Source organism: Pelobates fuscus, chromosome 3 (genome assembly GCF_036172605.1).
Source record: "Pelobates fuscus isolate aPelFus1 chromosome 3, aPelFus1.pri, whole genome shotgun sequence".
Classification (NCBI taxonomy): domain Eukaryota; kingdom Metazoa; phylum Chordata; class Amphibia; order Anura; family Pelobatidae; genus Pelobates; species Pelobates fuscus.
The window spans coordinates 361,159,166-361,180,144 of NC_086319.1; positions in this window are offsets into that span (position 1 = coordinate 361,159,166).

Below are 20,979 nucleotides of genomic sequence, written 5' to 3' on the forward strand. Positions count from 1 at the left end.
AAAGAACTTTATGCTTGGGGAAGATTTTAAAGTGTGTGGGAAGTCGTTCCATAATTGCAGTGCTCCATGGGAAAAGGAGGATCGGGCTGCTTTCTTTTTGTATAGAGGTAGAATAAATAAAGTGCTGGTGCTGGATCTGAGATTATAGAAGGTGGGAGCAGCCGGGGAGTGTATCATGCATTCACATACATCTAGCAATATCATGACCTCTTTGCTTTCATCATGAGGGTTAGTGAAAAAAAAAGAAACACCCCCTTACGGGGATAGATTCAGTGTGCCGAGATCTTGTCTCGATAGGGGATAACCCTAATAATATATAGAAACACGAACAAAAGAAAGTGTAGACCTAGGACCAAAGGTCCAGGAAACACTAGGTGAGATATAGATCTCAGTTGTCTGTTAAAAATATCATTTTAATCGGTATACATAATCATGAACACACAAAAAGAGATAATGAAAAAAATAATAATAATAATAAAAGTGTTCATACTTTGTGGGGTACCAAAGCCTACAAAATATATAGAATCCTTTAAATATGTGGGACCGACTATTTTTTAGTTAGTCCTAGTGATATTTGATGACTACTCTGAATAAGGGGTTAAACACTGTACTACACTAATATTATTTGAGTTGGCACTAACAATGCGAGCTAATCACCGGAGTCCTCTGAGGATTTCAGCTGATGCCCTGAGAACACAATACGCATGCGTCTCAGAATCGGCATTTAGCACCGCCCTCGACCCGCTCTGATTGGCGTGAGCCTTTATGATTGACGGCTCACACACGCACCAATGAACTAGGGGCACACACAAACTAAGCGCCTCCTACGTCCATCACTGATTGGCCAAATAGAAACCACGATACATATTTAAATCCAAGTACGAGCAGTTGCCCGTTTACAGCCTTTGAGAAAGGCGCTTTCTGTAGCGCCGAAACGCGTTAGGCAGGCAGATAATGTTTTTATAACCACAGCACTTTAATTTAATTCTTTTCTTCACGATGTTTGAGGTGTTTAGTTAGGGAAGTAAGAGTTGGAGCCTGTATGGAGTGATTCATAGGGGACGTGCTATCGATAATCCTGATTGAATTTTCACCGACTGTCTGACAGGTAGACAGTGTGAGACCATTGACACTCTGGTTGCTATCTGGGTATGCAGTTTAGCCAGCACTGGGCTGGATGGGGTTATTGTACGAGCTATATCTCTACTATTTAAGAGCTCTTTCAAGTTACTTATCAGTATTTATCCACTCATTATACTGATCTAGATCCAGATCATAGTGACTCGAAGGCCTAATCGGTATGAACTGTCAAATACCGGAATGTCTCCTTAACTCTTAATTGATTACTTCTCCTGTCCACCTAGTACTGGGAGTCTGAGAAATCATACCCACCTGTTGTCCTTGGTTACCTAAGAACACCGCTCTATCTAAGTATTCCTCAGTATAGCCTCTATGAAAGGCACGTTTGTTCCCACTTTAATGTTGGTAATATTATACTGATGTTTGCTCTGCGGTCACGAACCTAGTGTGATTCTAAAGTATCGATAGTATGCTGAACTATACCTAGTATATCACATGAGCTACTTTGTAACACTGTTTTAAGCAGTATTCTCACAGTCACCACTGAGACCTGATTGTCTCTACCCCTTTAGTAGGGAGCGTGCATCGAGGATTTATCTGCAATTACCAGTCAGTGTGTGCTAGGGGTAGGCTCTATGTCTTTACTAGGAGTTAGGTGTCCCTTTCAATAAATTGTAGGCACCATCACCACTACCAGCCCTCTATTTAGAGGTAGCACGGTATATTCCCGGCTGACAGAGTGATTTGGTGATTACAGCTGTATACTCCTATACTAACTCCTCCTATAGCTCCCGGAGCTCCTTAGATCTCCCTCCCAGAGTGGGTGATTTATATTCACTTTTATTATTATTATTATTTTTTTCATTATCTCTTTTTGTGTGTTCATGATTATGTATACCGATTAAAATGATATTTTTAACAGACAACTGAGATCTATATCTCACCTAGTGTTTCCTGGACCTTTGGTCCTAGGTCTACACTTTCTTTTGTTCATCATGAGGGTTAGCAACACACTCTTTAAATCACAATTGGTTAAGGTGACTGTCGCTTCTGGGAGTAGAAGCTGATCCAATTTAGATAATAAAGACTCTGTATCTCTAAGGCAAGTTGGTAACTTTTGAATAGGATCTTTGAATAGAAAATCAAGCCACCTTGCTAAGTGCTCAAGCAAACCGCCTCTAGCTGAGACTATTGACTATCCTGGTGGGTTAGAGGCATTTTTGTGCAATTTTGAAATACAGTATACTTCTGGAGTATGAGGTTTTATCTGTCATAAAAAAAAAATCAAAGAGATCTCCTGTGATGTGTCCTTCTTGTAATCCAATTATAGGATGTTTTAAACTAACCTCTAGATAGTATTAGTGGGGCCACCATGTATCAGTTATGAGTAATTATCCAGAAGTTATCTTAGTACCTTCTTACTGTATTGATTGTAGTTTTTCACTAAGATCCCACCTCTTTTGTCTGTTCCCCCTGTCGCTATGGAGGGGACGACAGCAAAAACATGGATTCATTTCCTTTCCTGGCATGTAATGTTGAAATTTTTGTAAGGAGGTTTTTGAAATAAATGTTTACTTTCATGTTTAACCAACTTAAGAAAGGTTTTGATGGTGCGTTGTGTAGATTGAGGATCAAAATTACTATTTTTCTTAAAAATAGAAGGTGATATCTCACACCCAGAGGTTCATTTTTGAAGAAGTCGTTCAGCCACATTTGTCTCACAAATCTATATATCTCTAAATATAACTGTAAGGAATTAGGACGTGGGATGGGAACAAAAGATAATTCTTTACTTAACGGCTGTAATGTCAAAACTCTTGAGGAGATATTGAACTCTGGAATCACCTGTGCTATTGTGGCAGGCGGCCTTCTGCCTCAGTAGGTTCTACCCCTTTGTCCTCTTCATGTGACAATCCTCCTTGTCCCCTGCTAGATTGCCTCCTTGTAATGATGTCTCTGTGTCAGTGTGGGTTGATCTAACACAGGTCACCCTGTAGTTGCTATCTTGTAACTGTTAGTTCACTTTGTGTTGATTGTGTATCTGATTCAGATGTTGGTTCACCTGACTTTATAACCACTGCATGGACTATTTCTGTATTGGGGTCTTTTCACTGGTTCTTTATTTCTGCTCAGCTACTTTCTCTCTCAAGTTTGTCTCTTTTGAATCTGATCAATTAATTTGTACATTCAGTGCTGTCCTCTTCCTCTTCAATCATCAATAGTAAAGCATGTTTACCATATTTTTCTGTGTATAAGATGCTCTCATGCATAAAACTACCCCTATTTTTTGGCTCAAAATTAAGAAATACATATTTTAAATATCTATAGTACTGAAGTCCCCATCGATTCTGTCCGGACATTGGTTCCCTGGACAGTTGTTGGCGGCAGCAATGCCCTTTGCCCACGGTACCCTAAGGGTGATATCCAGACAATGCCTCATCCTGCAGTTTCTATTTGTAGTTCGTAGCCACAAGGTCTTGGTGTTGTCCAGAGTGATGGGAAAAAGCATGCGGTTGTACAAGACCCGGGCACAAAATATAAAAATTCACAGAAAAGCGCCTCCTCTGTTCTGCTGCAACAAACCTCAAGTTTGAGTGTTCCCATTGCAGGGATATTTCTAATACGGAAACCTCTAGGAGTTTGTTTAGTTCTATGGCAACCCAAAAAAAACAGTTCTTACAAATCCAAGTCAGTTTTTATGTTTTTTTAAATCTTGTTAATTTTCTCTGTATGTCTTTAAGTGTCTTAGTATCAGTTAGGTCAGTAGGAGTGTACTCACTTTTGTTGCCAACAGTTTAGACATTAATGGCTGTGTGTTGAGTTATTTTGAAGGGACAACAAATGTACACTGTTATACAGGATGTACACTTACTACTTTACATTGTAGCAGAGTGTCATTTCTTCAGTGTTGTCACATAAAAAGATATAATAACATATTTGCAAAAATGTGAGGGGTGTACTCACTTTTGTTGCCAACGGTTTAGACATTAATGGCGGTGTGTTGAGTTATTTTGAGGGGACAGCAAATGTACACTTTTATACAGGATGTACACTTCCTACTTTACATTGTAGCAGAGTGTCATTTCTTCAGTGTTGTCACATAAAAAGATATAATAACATATTTGCAAAAATGTGAGGGGTGTACTCACTTTTGTGAGATACTGTGTATACTGGTACCTCAAGACTTTGAGAAAGTCCAGAAGTATGGTGAAATGCATTAGTCATATGGTATGCTGTTGCAGCAAGTTGGAGCACACGAAGACGGACTTGTCAGGGTACCTGTGGTCTCTACCTCCGAAAGAGGTAGAGACTTAGCTGTTCCTCCATCCAGACGGCCTGATGGCTCCCTTCCCCACGGTCTATCCGGTCATGCAAGGCCTGCCACGAGGGAGTGACTGCCTTTTACAGCATCTAGGCAGGAAGTTGTCATCAGGACACTCCTCCGGAACGACCTGTCACTCAATTGCTGCAGGACCAATCAGGACGCCTTGGAGGCGTGGTTACTGCTCTGAACAGGGTATTTAACAGAGCTTCTTTCATTAGCTCATTGCCCTGTCGGGTTCTAGCTTGTTCTAGTCACTCAGTGCTTGTGTATTCTATTATCCCTTTTGGTTTTGACCCGGCTTGTTTACCTTACTCTGCTTATCTCTGTTACCCTTGATTCGGCTTGTCTCTCGCTTACCTGTCTTCTGTTACCCTCGACCTCGGCTTGTCTTTGACCATTCTATACTGTACTACTTACGTTAGTCCGGCCATTCTAAGGTCCGGTATACGTATCTGTCTACTGTTTGTACTCTGCGTGTTGGATCCCTGTCCCGATCCTGACATTACGACAGGGCCAATGGATCCTGCAAGTACAAACAGTCAGCTGGCTTCTCCTGATCCTAGGTTTGAAGCCATGGATCACAGAATGGATCAGATGGCGCTTGCGCTACAGGCTCTATTATCTCGTGCCAATAACCCACCAGAGGAGATACGTAATACCCCTGTTTCTCCTGTCGGTTCAGGTCTAGAGGTAGCCACAGTGGGTGCTTCTTCTCGCATTACCCCCCCAGTACGCTATGGTGGGTCTCCTGAGAAGTGTCGTGGTTTCTTAAACCAAATTAGTATCCACTTTGAATTGCAACCTCGCTCTTATCCTACAGATAGGGCAAAGGTAGGATTTATTATCACCCTACTTATTGAGAAAGCTCTGAGATGGGCCAACCCATTATGGGAGAACGATAACCCATTAGTTTATAACTATAACGCCTTTGTAGCTGCTTTTAGAAGAACATTTGACCCTCCAGGTAGAAAGGTTAATGCAGCCAGATTACTGTTACGTCTGAGACAGGAGAACCAAACACTGGTGGATTATGCACTAGAGTTCAGGTCTCTGGCGTCAGAGGTCAAGTGGAATGAGCAGGCGTATATGGATGTATTTTTGAATGGCTTATCTGAAGTAATCCTTGATGAGGTTGCTACCAGAGAACTCCCTGAGAATTTAGAGGATTTAATTTCGTTCATCTCTCGTATAGATGAACGTTTAAGAGAGAGACAGAACACTCGAGAGAGGAACCGGAGACCTTCTTTTAGGTTAGCTCCCGCTTTTCCAAGTCCTGACTCCACGGTATCTTTGCTTCCTGAACCTATGCAGATAGGGTATACCCGCCTCTCTGAGGAGGAAAAACAGTACAGGAGAAGTGAGGGTTTGTGTATGTATTGTGGAGTTAAGGGTCATTTACTCTCGAACTGTTCTAACCGCCCGGGAAACGCTCGCACCTAAGTCTCTCTAGAGGACAGGCCTTGGGTGTTTCTATTTTGTCCTCTACTCCTAATTATAAAGATCACAGGCTTCTGCTACCAGTTTCCTTAACTTGCGGGGGGGAAGTAGTAAGGGCTATGGCTTTGATAGATTCTGGTGCTGCTGAGAATTTTATCGACCAAGCCTTTGCTAGTAAAAACAATTTCCCATCCCAGCTAAGGGAGACACCCTTGGCCATTGAGGCCATAGATGGTAGACCACTACTAGACCCTGTTATCTTTCGTGAGACCATACCCATTGAGTTAAATGTTGGTATCCTACACGTGGAGAATTTATCTCTTCTGCTCATTTTGTCTCCTTCCGTTCCCATAGTTCTGGGGTACCCATGGTTGAAAGAACATAACCCTATTATCGATTGGGAATTAGGGGAGATACTCTCGTGGGGCCAGGGCTGCCAGGATCGGTGTTTGTGCAAGGTTTCTCCATTAGCTAATATTAACATACAGGAGAACCCTACTCAAGCCACAGAAAGACAAATACCAGACATTTACCTAGACTTAAGGGCAGTGTTTGACAAGAATAATGCCGATTCTTTGCCGCCACACAGGCCATTTGACTGTAAAATTAAGCTTCTACCCGGGACTATGCCTCCGAGGGGCCATGTATATCCTTTGTCTGTTCAGGAAAACTCGGTTCTAGAGGAGTATATTCAGGAGAATTTAGAAAAGGGATTCATCAGGAGGTCTTCTTCTCTGGCCGGGGCGGGGTTCTTTTTCATTAAGAAGAAGGATGGTACGCTGAGACCGTGTATCGATTACCGAGGCTTGAATAAAATAACTGTCAGAAATGCCTATCCTATCCCACTGATTACCGAGTTATTTGATCGTCTTAAGGGCTCCAAAATCTTCACCAAGTTAGATCTCAGAGGGGCTTACAATTTGGTGAGAATCCAGCAAGGTCACGAGTGGATGACGGCATTCAATACCCGGTATGGCCATTACGAATACACTGTTATGCCATTTGGACTATGCAATGCTCCTGCAGTATTTCAAGAGTTGATTAATGAGGTACTTAGGGAGTTTCAGCATGATTGTGTTATTGTTTACCTGGACGACATACTAATACACTCTAAGGAGATTGAGACTCACCATAGACAGGTCAGAAAGGTGTTACACAAACTTCTGCAACATGGTCTATACTGCAAATTGGAGAAGTGCAGTTTTGATCAGTCTCAGGTAGACTTTCTTGGGTACGTGATTTCTGGGGAAGGTTTTAAAATGGATCCTGGTAAACTCCAATCTATTTTAGACTGGCCTTTGCCCAAAGGACTCAAGGCTATCCAAAGGTTTATTGGTTTTTCCAACTACTATAGGCGCTTCATTAAGGGTTACTCCTCTATCATTGCACCTATTACCAATATGACCAAACAAGGGGCTGACACTAAGTTCTGGTCTGAGGAAGCTCTTGTTGCTTTTAAGACTCTCAAGGAACTTTTTGCCTCAGCTCCCATTCTAGTTCATCCTGATACGACTCTGCCTTTCTTGCTCGAGGTCGATGCTTCTGAGACAGGAGTTGGGGCTGTTCTGTCTCAAAGGTTAGGGGTGGATAAACCGTTACACCCTTGTGGTTTCTTCTCTAAAAAATTTTCTGGGCCTGAGAGCAGATATGACATCGGGGAGAGGGAACTGTTAGCGGTCATTAAGGCTTTAAAGGAGTGGAGACATTTACTGGAAGGGACACTACACCCTGTTACTATTCTAACGGATCATAAGAACTTGTCTTATATTGGGGAGGCTAAGCGCTTGTCCGCCAGGCAGGCTCGCTGGGCTTTGTTCCTCACTCACTTTAATTATGTTCTTACGTATAGACCTGGTTCTAAGAACTCTAAAGCCGATGCTTTGTCTCGTCAATATGAACCATCCACTATAACTGAACCACTTCTGTCCTCCATAGTTCCTAAGGGGAATATCATCGCGAACACGAATCTCAGGATTCACTCTCCATTGCTTTCTGAGATCATGAAGTTTCAGCATTTGGCACCCAAACAGACTCCTGGGGATCGACACTTCGTTCCTGCCGCTCTCCAACTGGAGGTGCTACGCTGTCTCCATAACAGCAAGGTGGCTGGGCATCCGCAAGACTTATGCGCTGGTCTCTAAAGATTTTTGGTGGCCTGACTTACGCAAGGATATTAAAGAATTCATCGGGGCATGTGAAGTTTGTACCAAGACCAAGCTACCCCATTCGCTTCCATGCGGATTTCTGCACCCTTTAGAGGTTCCTGAAAAGCCTTGGTCCTGCCTGGCAATGGACTTCATTGTTGATTTGCCTATTTCTAAAAAGCAGACTGTCATCCTCACTGTGGTAGACAGATTTACTAAAATGGCTCACTTCATTCCCTTACCTAAACTCCCCTCTTCGCCCGAATTAGCGGAGATATTCGCCAGGGAGATTTTCCGTTTGCATGGGATACCTTCCCAAATTGTCTCTGACAGAGGCTCCCAATTTGTTTCCCGTTTTTGGAGATCATTCTGCTCCCAACTAGGCATCAAATTGAATTTCTCCTCTGCTTATCATCCTCAGTCCAATGGAGCTGCTGAACGCACTAACCAAAAAGTTGAGCAATATTTACGTTGTTTCGTTTCAGAACACCAGGACGATTGGGTCGGTTTGATTCCTTGGGCGGAGTTTGCACATAACAATCTCATTAGTGATTCTACGCATTCTAGCCCTTTTTTCTTGAATTATGGCTTTCATCCTTCCATCCTTCCTTCTGAGTCTTCTTCTCAAGGGATACCGTCGGTGGATGTTCATGTTGCCAATTTAAGAAAGTTGTGGGATCAAACTCGACAAATCCTTCTGCACAATTCTACGCTGGTTAAAAGACACGCTGACAAACGTAGAAGGGCAGCACCGGTGTTTGTTCCAGGCGATAGAGTATGGTTAAGTACTAGAAACATTCGGTTAAAAGTGCCGTCTATGAAGTTTGCTCCTCGATATATTGGACCTTACAGGGTACTGTCTCAAATTAACCCAGTTGCGTATCGTTTAGCGTTGCCTAATGCCTTACGCATTCCTAATTCATTTCATGTTTCCTTGCTAAAACCATTAATATGTAACAGGCTCTCCTCCACGATCGCCCCTCCCCGCTCAGTTCAGGTGGAGGGTCAGGAGGAGTATGAGGTCAATTCCATCGTTGATTCTCGAATCTCCCGGGGGAGACTGCAATATCTGGTCGATTGGAAGGGTTATGGTCCTGAGGAGAGAAGTTGGGTACCTCAGGAGGAGGTGCATGCTCCCCGTCTCCGCAGGGCGTTTCACTCTAGATTCCCTTCTCGCCCTGCTGTATTCCGCCCGGTGGGCGTATCTGAGAGGGGGGGTACTGTCAGGGTACCTGTGGTCTCTACCTCCGAAAGAGGTAGAGACTTAGCTGTTCCTCCATCCAGACGGCCTGATGGCTCCCTTCCCCACGGTCTATCCGGTCATGCAAGGCCGGCCGCGAGGGAGTGACTGCCTTTTACAGCATCTAGGCAGGAAGTTGTCATCAGGACACTCCTCCGGAACGACCTGTCACTCAATTGCTGCAGGACCAATCAGGACGCCTTGGAGGTGTGGTTACTGCTCTGAACAGGGTATTTAACAGAGCTTCTTTCATTAGCTCATTGCCCTGTCGGGTTCTAGCTTGTTCTAGTCACTCAGTGCTTGTGTATTCTATTATCCCTTTTGGTTTTGACCCGGCTTGTTTACCTTACTCTGCTTATCTCTGTTACCCTTGATTCGGCTTGTCTCTCGCTTACCTGTCTTCTGTTACCCTCGACCTCGGCTTGTCTTTGACCATTCTATACTGTACTACTTACGTTAGTCCGGCCATTCTAAGGTCCGGTATACGTATCTGGCTACTGTTTGTACTCTGCGTGTTGGATCCCTGTCCCGATCCTGACAGGACTGAACGCAACTGGATGGAAGATTTGGCGATCTAATTGCTACTCCTTCACTGTAAGCCTGCAGTTGTATGCACATTCTTTATCATGTGTTTTGCTTTGATGCCAATGTCATGCCTGATAACTTGGGTCAGGTTATAGTCCTTTGAACAGTAGAGAGTCGACACTTAGGGTGTGGATGCCAGGCTTACTTTATTACAAATATATTGCGCAATTGGAATTTTGTTTCTCAACAGGAAACATAGAAAGTGGAATAAAACTACTAAATATATTTAGAAGAAGCCGGATGCCGCCTTGTGGGGGAGAGTGGGCATTGACGACTTATGCAACTTATGGTGCCTTCTGGCACCAAACCAACTTCATTTAGATGAAGTAGATTTGGTGTCTGGAATGTCCCTTTAAGACAAAGTAGTCAATTTAGAAGCATAACTAAACTGATAAACTAAACCAAAAATATTGGGAAATAAAAAAATAAACACAATAGCATAACACCATTTAGTAGATACACCCTTGCAGATGGAATTGCAGTCACAATATGCAGGCAAGTAAAAACAATACACCCCCACAGATGGTGTATCTACTAAATGGAACTATACTTTGTAATTCTTTTTTACAGATTTTAATTGTATTTACAATGTTGCGGTTTAGTTTATATGTCATATATGTCGCGTTGCTTATGTTTCACTATTTTAATGCCGCATTTTTTCTCATGAAGCCCAGCCTGTGTCCGGCAGTGTTTAATGGGATTTGTTGTTCCTCGTAAGAGAACAGCAACAGAACTGGCATTTACACACAAGATATAGGTTCATCCTGTTCCCCCCTCTGTGCATATCTATATGCATCTGAAATTAATATATAATGAACTAATGTTTGGTTCTTTAATGGACTAATAGTATACATAGTTTCATTATTATTAGTATTGGGGTTTTCTCTCCTTTTTTTTTACATTAAAGTTCAATAACTGGCCAATGCATTATGTTGTTCTTTGAGTAGTGTTGGAAAGGAAAAATTATTCATACATATGTTAGATTAATGTATATTGATATGTCAGTTGAGATATTGTGTCACACGATTAGAAGATACAGAAATTAACAGTTCTGAATAAACCTCAGTAAAGGAGATACAACTGGTATACAAAACATACAGTTTGATTGATCACAACACAAGAGATACTTCAAAATATGATACGGACAATGCAAGGACGAGTAATTGTAATTAATATAGTGTTTAGTTTTTTTCTATACCAGAGTTTCTCCAGATTTTCTTTAAAGAACTTAATAAAGCAAATTGCACACAAACACAACATTTTTACGTCCAGAAATTAAAGATTGACACGTTAATTTAAAAATGTAAAAAAAAATTTATCTTTACTTTAACCCCTTAATAACGGAGTCAATTGTACAAGTTCTGGGCTTTCATGTCACATTAAATATTTAGATCTAAACATCATTTAATATGAATAAAAAAAAAAGTTTGAGATATTAAGAAATAACAAATTTTTAGTTCGGCATGGCATTTTAATTGTGAATGTCATAATAATGTTAACTGCAATAAAATACACATATTTGTGTTCAGTGATGTCTCACGTGTATAACAGTAACCCTCATGTACAGGTTTTTAGGGGGGGGGGGGTTGTTTGGAAATTTACAGATTCAAATATAAGGCTTTCACCTTTTCACTTTCTGCACATTGAAATTTGCCAGATTGGGTGCCGTGCTCATGTTTCCTTTGTTACCGTATTGCAGCCCAGGAATAAAGATTAGCCCCAATCATGGCATACCATTTGCAAAATTGATAACCCAGGGAATTCAAAATGGGGTATGTTCAGTCTTTTTTACTAGCAGTCACAAACACTGGCCAAATGTAGCGTTCATATTTATTTTTTGCATTTTTCACAAAACAAACTGCAGTTTTACCAATGATATAATCAGCATTATACGCTTTACTTCTCTAAAACACTCATATTTGTGTTCAGTGATGTCTCAGGAGTACAACACTATCCCCCATGTCGAAGTTTTATAGTGTTTTGGAAAGTTACAGGGTCAAATATAAGGCTTGCCCATCTACATATTGAAATTTGCCAGACTGGTTATGTTGCCTTTGAGAATATATGGCAGCCCAGTAATGAAAATTACCCCCATCATGGCATACCATTTGCAAAAGTAGACAACCCAGAGTATTCAAAATGGGGAATGTCCAGTCTTTTTAGTAGTCACTTAGTGACAAAGTTGGGACCCTGCATTCTTCAAATATGTAATAGCTTAAAACAAATATAAAAAAAACAAAGGCATCACAGTGTAGTGATTTAAAACAACGTGTTCACATATAGGGAAAGTGCACTTACAGACATAAATGCACTGTGTTAATGAAAATAGTGCAAAGAGCCATTATTTTCACTACTTATTGGATAAGCAGTCAGAAGCTCTCAGACTCGAACAGAATGCTATTTGAGTTAACAGCAAGTGACAAACAGTATCTGGACCTGCCACAGCTGTCTTATCGCTTTTAACATGCATCTGGGTGTCAGTTTCGACTAAAAGCCTATATATTGATTTCTGTTATCTTTACTTTATTTAGTTGTTTGGAATTTATTCAATGTGAAAAAAAACTGCTGTGTGTCATATCATTTAACATAAATACAGATACGTAGATTATAAGAATGATTTTATTCAGTGATAAAAAAATATATACTTTCTTATGTGAAAGATGAGTAAATTCTGATGTGGTTTTGTATTGATGTTATCAAGTTGAAGCATTACTTCTGTGGTTTGGCAACATATGAGAACAGCTTTAGAGAAACAGAGTGGTGTAAAAAGGGAATTAGTTAGGAAACAGAGGGTACCATAGTGAGAGACGTGGTAGGAATGGGAAAAGACAAAAATGGTAATTGGCCAATTGATGGATGGATAAACAAGTAGTAAGGGATAAGGGCAAAGTGAAGAGGAGAGTTTCAGTAGAGACATGGTTGACATTTCCCCATTCCCTCAATCACTTAGATTACATCCACTGTAATAACACAGTACCCATACAAGGTAAGTGAATGGTAAGAGGTGTGGGCGTATGAATGGGAAGAATTGCAGGGAGCACATGCGTAGGTGAAGGAACTGCAGGAGTTTTGAGGATGAGAAAGGTAGGATCTCTTGCAGCATTATGGTGTTGCTTTTGATTGTATGCTTTTCTGCTGAAAAGTTTTAGTATTAAAAAAAAGGAAAAAACTTATTTTAAAGAACTCAGGAGTCTATTTCACATTGCTTTTAACCCTTTAAGTCCGGAGGGCGTACATTTACGTCCTTTTAAAAGCGGCTCTAAACGCCACAGGACGTAAATGTACGCCCTCCGGTTTTTATTTACTTACCCGGTCGCCGGTGATCCCACGCCGGCGATCGCGGTTGGGGGGACTCCCAGGGAGCCCCCCCCCTGCGGCAGATCTTCCTTCTCCGGTCCCCTCCGGTCATGTGAGATTGAGGTCCTTGCGAGGACCTCACAATCACATGGCCGGTATAGCTGGCTGCAGCAATGCCAGCAGGGGGACTAACTGTAATGACAGTTGGTCCCCCTGCTGGCTGAAAATAAAATCAAATAAAGTTAAAAGTGTAAAAAATATATATATATATATACTTAGATCATATATATATCATATATGTAAAGGCTTTGCCTGTAGTTGTGGGAGGGGCTTGAATTCCCTTAAAAGGGCTGCCAATCCCCTCCCACCTTACCGTGGACAGTCTGGCGAGTCACTTCCGGTTCCCAGAGCAGTTGGACTTCCGGGTTCCAGAGTAGCAGCAGCACAGCGGCTACTCCTAATGCCTGATGTTCCTCCTTCACGGCGGTTGGCGACGGAGGGTAAGTATGCAGGTCGGTATCATTGTACCGACCTGCAGACCACACACAGCCTGACCCGCCGGGGTCCTCGGCTGCGGGACAGGGGCTTCAGCGCGGGGGATTGAGGGGATTCCCCACCGGGGAGCCTTGCCCGGGATCAACCAGTCCCCCCTACCATCTCGTTAGGAACCGGCTCTTCATCGGTGAATCCGGCTCCTCAAACACTTACCTCCACACGCCACGAACTCGGGGGACCCGGTAACATGGCCGGTACGTTATTAGGCAGCAGACTTCAGGCACTGTGTTCCGGTGGGTTGCCATGGGGATGGCTGTTACGCAAGGGGTCAGTGCAGGAAGCCTTGCAAATCGGTGTTATATAGGACGCAGCAAGTCAAGCAGTGGCGTTTTTTTTTTCTTTCCTATTGTAATTTAACACAGTAAGTGTCCAGGTGAAACAGGTTCCAGGGTTTAAATGCACGGCTTATAACGCTTGTGGTTAGTTGCCATGGCAACCAGGATTTGTTTTATACTTGTAAGCATTGCCCTTGCATCTCATATAATATAGCCATAATTCTATGGATACTGCGTACATTAGATAGATACTGCTTCTTCCAAATATAGATCTTGGTTATTTTATTGTGGTAACATTATGATCTGTCATATTTTTCACATGTCCTGTTCTGTTTCGAGACCTGGCTATCTCTATTGAAATGACTAATACTGGACTAAGTTGATTGGTATTTCTGCTGGCTACTAGTCTCTAGTGCGGCTCGGTAACCTCCTCCCCCACGGTGTCACCTCCAGGGCAGGAGGGTACCCACATGCCAGGTCCTTAATCCCCCCCCCCCCCATCGACATGGGCACAACGGAGGTTTGTCACATGTTGACAGGGGCGGAGGGGATTCACTTACCGGCCGCGCATCTCCCTGTAACAGGGGCACCAAGGGGAGTGACGTACCGGCTTCCCTCCAAGACCGGCGTCGGTCTATTTACGGCAGTAAAGTGAGATTTTACTACGGCTCTTCAACGGCAGTATAGGCGGGGAAGCACTAAGTCAGCTCAAATCCCATCACGCTCAGCCAGTAAGTGAGTAATAATGACACTGTCAGGGAAACTACGTTCCCACACAATTTATGTTTGTATACATGAGGGGGAATTTTGGGCATTCCTTATTATGTAATATCATTTGATGTGGTTGGGTGAACCGGTATTGCTGACTGATATTAGGTTCGGCTACATTCCAGCCTTTCGTTTACACGATTTGGGTTGTTTTAGTCTTGTCGCCACCTGGTGGCCTGATTTTGTAATGTCATGTCCCTGGTTTTAAGTCATATGCCCCCGTTGTTTTGAAGGTTTTACAGATTCCAAGTAAATGTATTTATGTGTGGATATTCTAAATATACGGTATTCAGCTGGTTAATTTATCTGTTAGCTGACAATTATGTTGTTCCTACAGGGTCATTTCAGGATGTTAAGCTTACGTTTTGTGACATCGCTCCAATACTGGCCTTATTAGGTTGATAACATGATTGTAGGTTGTACGCATTGCAAGTTATTTTATTGCATTAACATCTCGTTTTTTAGGTTCCTCGGTCATGCTGCAAGGTTGCTTTACAAGCACTGCAATTCCATTCACCTACCTCTGTCTTATGTTCATGGTTTATCTTTAGGTTTCTGGTAGGTTTTCCGTTCATGGTTTGGGTCCACAACCTGGGTCCCTCACATAACTGGTACGCACAGATACTCCCCTTATCAATTGTTCTGAGTTGCAGCACACATCTACTGCCACCCTCTCGCTCCTACTTCCCTGCATGTGATTTTGTCCTGACTCAAACTTTATCAGGCACATTTCACAACCCCGTACTTTCTATTTAGAGTGGTACTGGTTTTGGAGAATTAGGTTGCCCAACTAGGTTCTGTTTTCCGGTCTTAATCCATACGTTAGTGGTCCCGCGAGGCCAACACCCATCCTCATACTCGGAGGTATACGCCCCTCGGCCCAAATCATAGGTAGCCGCCTCGCATGGTTGCATAGGGAGGGCCTCCCATGTCACTCCCATTCTATCTTATGCTTTAGTTGCCACCGAGAGGCCGACACCCTGCCACAACGTTCGGTGGCCTCAAAATATCCCCTCGGGCCAACGCATAGTTAGCGCCTCTCACGCCGCTTGGCATTTAGTAGGGACTCATCTGTCACGTTGAGGTAGTTTAATTCTTCGCCACTTGGCTTTTAGCTAGCCTGCCAGTACCAGGTCCTTTTTCTCACTTATAATACTCAGGTTACATATGCACGGGTACTCAATCCCCTTATCGTTTTACTAGGTTACAGCACGTATCTAATACCTCCCTCGCTCCTATTTTCCTGCTGGTAATCCCACAAGGTATGTTTTTCTGGCCTTCTACGCCTTACGTTAGTGGTCCCGCGAGGCCAACACCCATCCTCAATTCGGAGGTACGGCATCCCCTCGGGCCAATGCATAGCTAGCCGCCTCGCTTGGTTGCATAGGGAGGGCCTCACTTGTCACTCCCTTTCTGTCTTATGCTTTTACAAGTCACAGAGAGGCCATCACCCCGCCATAATGCCAATGGCCACGTACCCCACACGAGCCAAATCATAGATAGAGCCTCTCAAAGCCACTTGGCTACTAGCAGGGCCTCACCTGTCACGTTGCTTAGTAATTCTTCGCCGCTTGGCATTAGTAACAATATAAAAATAATAAAATAAATTGGTTCTGTTAGATGTCACAGTTCCGGAGGGGCTGGTGGTTGCTGGTTCAGATGCCGTGGCATGCTCTGGTTTGACGGCCTTCGGAGGGAATGTATGGCGTTGCGCGTCATGACCCATAGGCATTAAGTCCCGATCCAGCTTCTCCTATACTCCTGTAACGGCTACCCAGATAGAGAGAGGGATTCTGCCGTTGGAGACGTCCTTTTTCCCTGCAAGCTGCTGTGGAGAAGTAGGCTGATATAATCCCATCCACGATATCCAGAGCGAAAATCAGGTTCAGCTGCAACAGGAACAGAATAACCTTCCCAAACAATCCCCTTTCAAGAACGAGACGAGGCTACGTTATGAAGGGTCAAGATGAACTGAGGACTGGGACACCCAGCCTGCTTTTTATTAGAAAAGGGTACACACAGGACACTCCCAGGGGGAGGATGAAAACAACCAATTATGCACCGGGTAACACCCCCACGTCTCCTCCCCTCAGATAATCACATAATACAATTAGAACATACAATATTTTACCCCAGTTCTGGATGTACCCCAAAAACAGGGGGTACACCTTTAAATCCGGCACCGCTTGAGAGATCTTCGTTAGGGGAACACTCTGTCCAAAAATCAGCCCGATTGGATGACCGGTTCGGGAGTTACAGAGTTTCAAAGTTTTGACCGACCGCACAGACCAACTAGCCGAAAATAGTTCCATGAGTTTTGGCCTTGCGGTCGGTCTCTGTTCGCACGGTAAAACGGTATGAAAATCTTGTCATCCATCCGAATCGCGGGGTTCGCTGAAATCCCCATAGATGACTGAGTGTAACTACCGAATGGTGGAGTGTTCGGTAGTTTCTGTGCGAACTTATGGAGGTCTGGAGGACTCAGCGGTGTTCGCCTGTTTGCGTATCCGTTTTTAGTTCCATGCGGTTACAGGCAAACACCGCTGTTTGTACACAAGATGGCCGCGAACACGTGTAAAGTCCTGAAATGGCGGCCACCTATTTTTCACATACGGACTTCGCACGAAATCAGGCGAACAGAGGCATGAACCGAACAAAAGAAAAGACTAAGTTGGAAGGATCTGTTACACTGCTCCCCTTTTGTGGAACACTCCGGCAGACCCGGATTGATCCTTTTCGGGTCAACTTGGGGCTGTCCGGTCCCTTGTTAGGGTAATAGTTCTGTTTGTCTGGACAGACCATCGGCATTCCCGTTAAACCTGCCCGGGCGGTATTGAATGGAAAAGTTGTAGGGTTGCAGTGCTAGGCTCCATCTCAACAAGCGTCCATTATCTCCCGCTACTCTGTTTAACCACACCAGGGGGTTATGGTCGGTGATTAGTGTAAATTCCTGTCCGTACAAATATGGGGTGAGTTTCTTTAATGCCCAGACCAGGGCTAAGCATTCCTTTTCCACTGCCGCGTAGCTCACTTCTCTAGGTAACAGTTTCCTACTGAGATACGCGACAGGGTGCTCGCCTCCATCTTCTCCGACCTGGCTTAGAACTGCCCCCAGTCCATACATGGATGCATCTGTATGAACGACAAATCTTTTGTTAGGGACGGGGGCAGACAGGACAGGTGCATGAATCAGAGCATTCTTTAGGGCCTGAAAGGCTGTTTCACAGGCGGGAGACCACAGGACTATCCTAGGCAAGTTCTTTTTGGTTAGGTCTGTTAATGGTTTTGCGATGGTACTATAGTCAGGGACAAACCTCCTATAATATCCTGCGGTCCCCAAAAATGCTAATACTTGAGTTTTGGTGTGGGGTGTGGGCCAGTTAGCTACAGCTTCAATTTTAGCGGGTTCTGGGTGCTGCTTCCCACATCCCACTCGATGTCCCAGGTACTGGACTTCTGCCATGCCGAAGTTACACTTTTCTGGTTTCAGAGTCAACCCTGCGGCCCGAATCTGATCCAGTACGGCCTCTACATGCCTTAAGTGCTCTCCCCAGGTTTCGCTATAAATCGCAATGTCATCCAGGTACGCGCAGGCGAAATCCTGGAAGCCATCAAGGAGGCGGTCCACTAAGCGCTGAAATGTAGCCGGGGCGTTTTTCATCCCAAATGGCATGACCTTAAATTGGTACAAGCCAAATGGGGTGACAAAGGCCGACTTAGGGATAGCCTCCTTGGCCAGGGGAATCTGCCAATACCCTTTACACAAATCGATGGTGGTCAGATAACGTCCCCTGGCAATACGATCTAATAGCTCGTCTACTCGGGGCATGGGATATGCGTCTGTCAGGGTTTTGTCATTGAGACGTCGATAATCGACACAGAACCGGGTAGTCCCATCCTTTTTGGGGACTAGGACCACCGGTGAGGCCCACGGGCTGTCAGATGGCTCTATCACTCCTAGTCTTAGCATCTCCTGGATTTCCTTCCTCATCTCATCTTTTACTGCCTCAGGGATCCTATAGGGGGTTTGCCGGAGAGGGGGTTGACCTGGGGTCTCTACATAGTGAGTTGCTAAGGGGGTGTATCCGGGCTCTTGGGAAAACGTCAACCTCTTTTCAGTCAGTAGTTGTCGGATCTGTCCCTTTTCAGCGGGGGTTAGCCGCTCCCCTAGCTGTATGGTATTGAGCAGGGTCTTAGGTTCCGAGTTAGCTAAAAGGTCGGGTATGGGTAAGCTGTCAGGGTCTTCAGTGGCTGGTATACATATGGCTGCTATATCCTCGGGCCTTTCTTGATATTCTTTTAATAAATTTACGTGAAAGGACTTCTGGATCCTTTCATCTTTGCTGCTGGCAATTACATAGGTGGTGTCACATACCTGTGCTACCACTTTGTAAGGGCCCTGCCAGGAGGTCTGGAGCTTATTCCCTTTGACAGGTCTAAGCACCAGCACCTTCTGGCCTACTTGGAACGTTCGCTGGCGGGCGCCCTGATCGTACCAACGTTTCTGCCGGCCCTGGGCCGCATGGAGATGGTCCCGTGCCATCCGGGCTAACTGTTCCATGCGGTCCCGCATTTCTAGTACATATGGCACGATGGGGACACCCTCATGTTCTGTCTCTCCCTCCCAGTGCTCTCGGATGAGGTCGAGAGGGCCTCGTACTCTCCGGCCATAGAGCAGTTCAAAGGGAGAGAACCCTGTGGATTCCTGTGGCACCTCCCGATAAGCGAACAGGAGGTGCGGCAAGAATCGTTCCCAATCTTTGTATTCCGCTGTAAAGGTCCGTAGCAATTGCTTTAGGGTACCGTTAAAACGTTCACAGAGACCGTTAGTCTGAGGGTGGTACGGGGAACTAAGTAGGGGTTTAATACTACAAACCTTCCATAGCTGCTGGGTTAGGTCTGCGGTAAACTGGGTCCCTCTATCGGACAAGATTTCCTGAGGAAATCCCACTCGGGTGAATATCCCGACTAGAGCACTGGCGACAGTGTCAGCCTGGATATTCGTCAGAGCGACAGCTTCCGGGTAGCGAGTAGCATAGTCCACTACGGTAAGGATGTATTTCTTACCAGAGGGACTGGGGTTAGGTAGGGGTCCCACTAGGTCGACTGCCACCCTGCTAAATGGTTCCTCGATCACAGGCATAGGTAACAGTCGAGCTTTAGGGTGATCTCCTCTCTTCCCTACCCGTTGGCATACGTCACAAGTGCTGCAGTAACGTCGTACATCCTTTGAGATCCCCGGCCAAAAGAAGGTCTGGGTGATCCGGAAGGTGGTACGGTTACCCCCTAGATGCCCTGCCAACGGAATGTCGTGGCCGATTCGGAGAAGCTCCAACCGGTACTTTCTGGGTACCACTAGTTGGCGCTTCTGCGAAGGGGGACAGCCTCTCTTTTTCCCTTCCGTCAGTCTGTACAACCTGTCCCCATCCCATAGGAAACGTTCCTGTTTGCCCTCCCTACTGTCTGCTAATTCTCGATACTTTTGGAGGGTGGGGTCCTCTCTAGTTTCCCTCCCAAACTCCTCTGGGGTGTCCCAAGCTATGGGCCTGCTTGTTGTAGTGGGGTTACATGTGGGTGCTTGGCTTACCTGGGTCTCCCGGCCTGTATTAGGGTCATCTGTGACACGGGTCTGTGAGCGGGTGGTTACGGGACAAGCGGCAGCAGGTGTGGGCAAATATGCTGAGGTCAAGGGGCCAATGTCATTTCCCAAGACGACCTCGGCAGGCAAGTTGTCCATAATGCCAACTGTGGTTTTCCCCGATCCGACTCCCCAGTCTAAGTGTACTCGGGCAGTGGGCAAGCGAAAAACAGCGCCCCCTGCGACCCGAACAGCAACAGTGCGGGTAGACACATTCTCTGGCTTTACTAGGTGTTTTTGGATCAACGTGATGGTAGCCCCGGTGTCTCTTAGGCCTTGTGCTGTTTGTCCATTCACCCGAACTTCCTGCCGATGATGCTGTCGGTTATCTGGCGAAGCAGCTTGTATGGGATCTGCTTCATACAAAATCCCCAGGCATTCCTCAGGGCCCATTTCAGCTTCCACACAGTGAGCCGCAGAGGGTCGTGATGCAGGGGCCTCTGCGTTGGGAGTTGTGCGTCTCCAATTGTTGTTATTGGATCTTAGGGGACAATATCGAGCAATATGTCCGAGGTTGCCGCAGTGATGGCACGTCACTTTCGACAAATCTCGGGGGTAGTTGGTAGGTCCCTGAGGACGTGGTGGTCCTGGTGGGACTGGAGCTCGAAACTCTGGGCGTGAGACAGCGGCTGGGG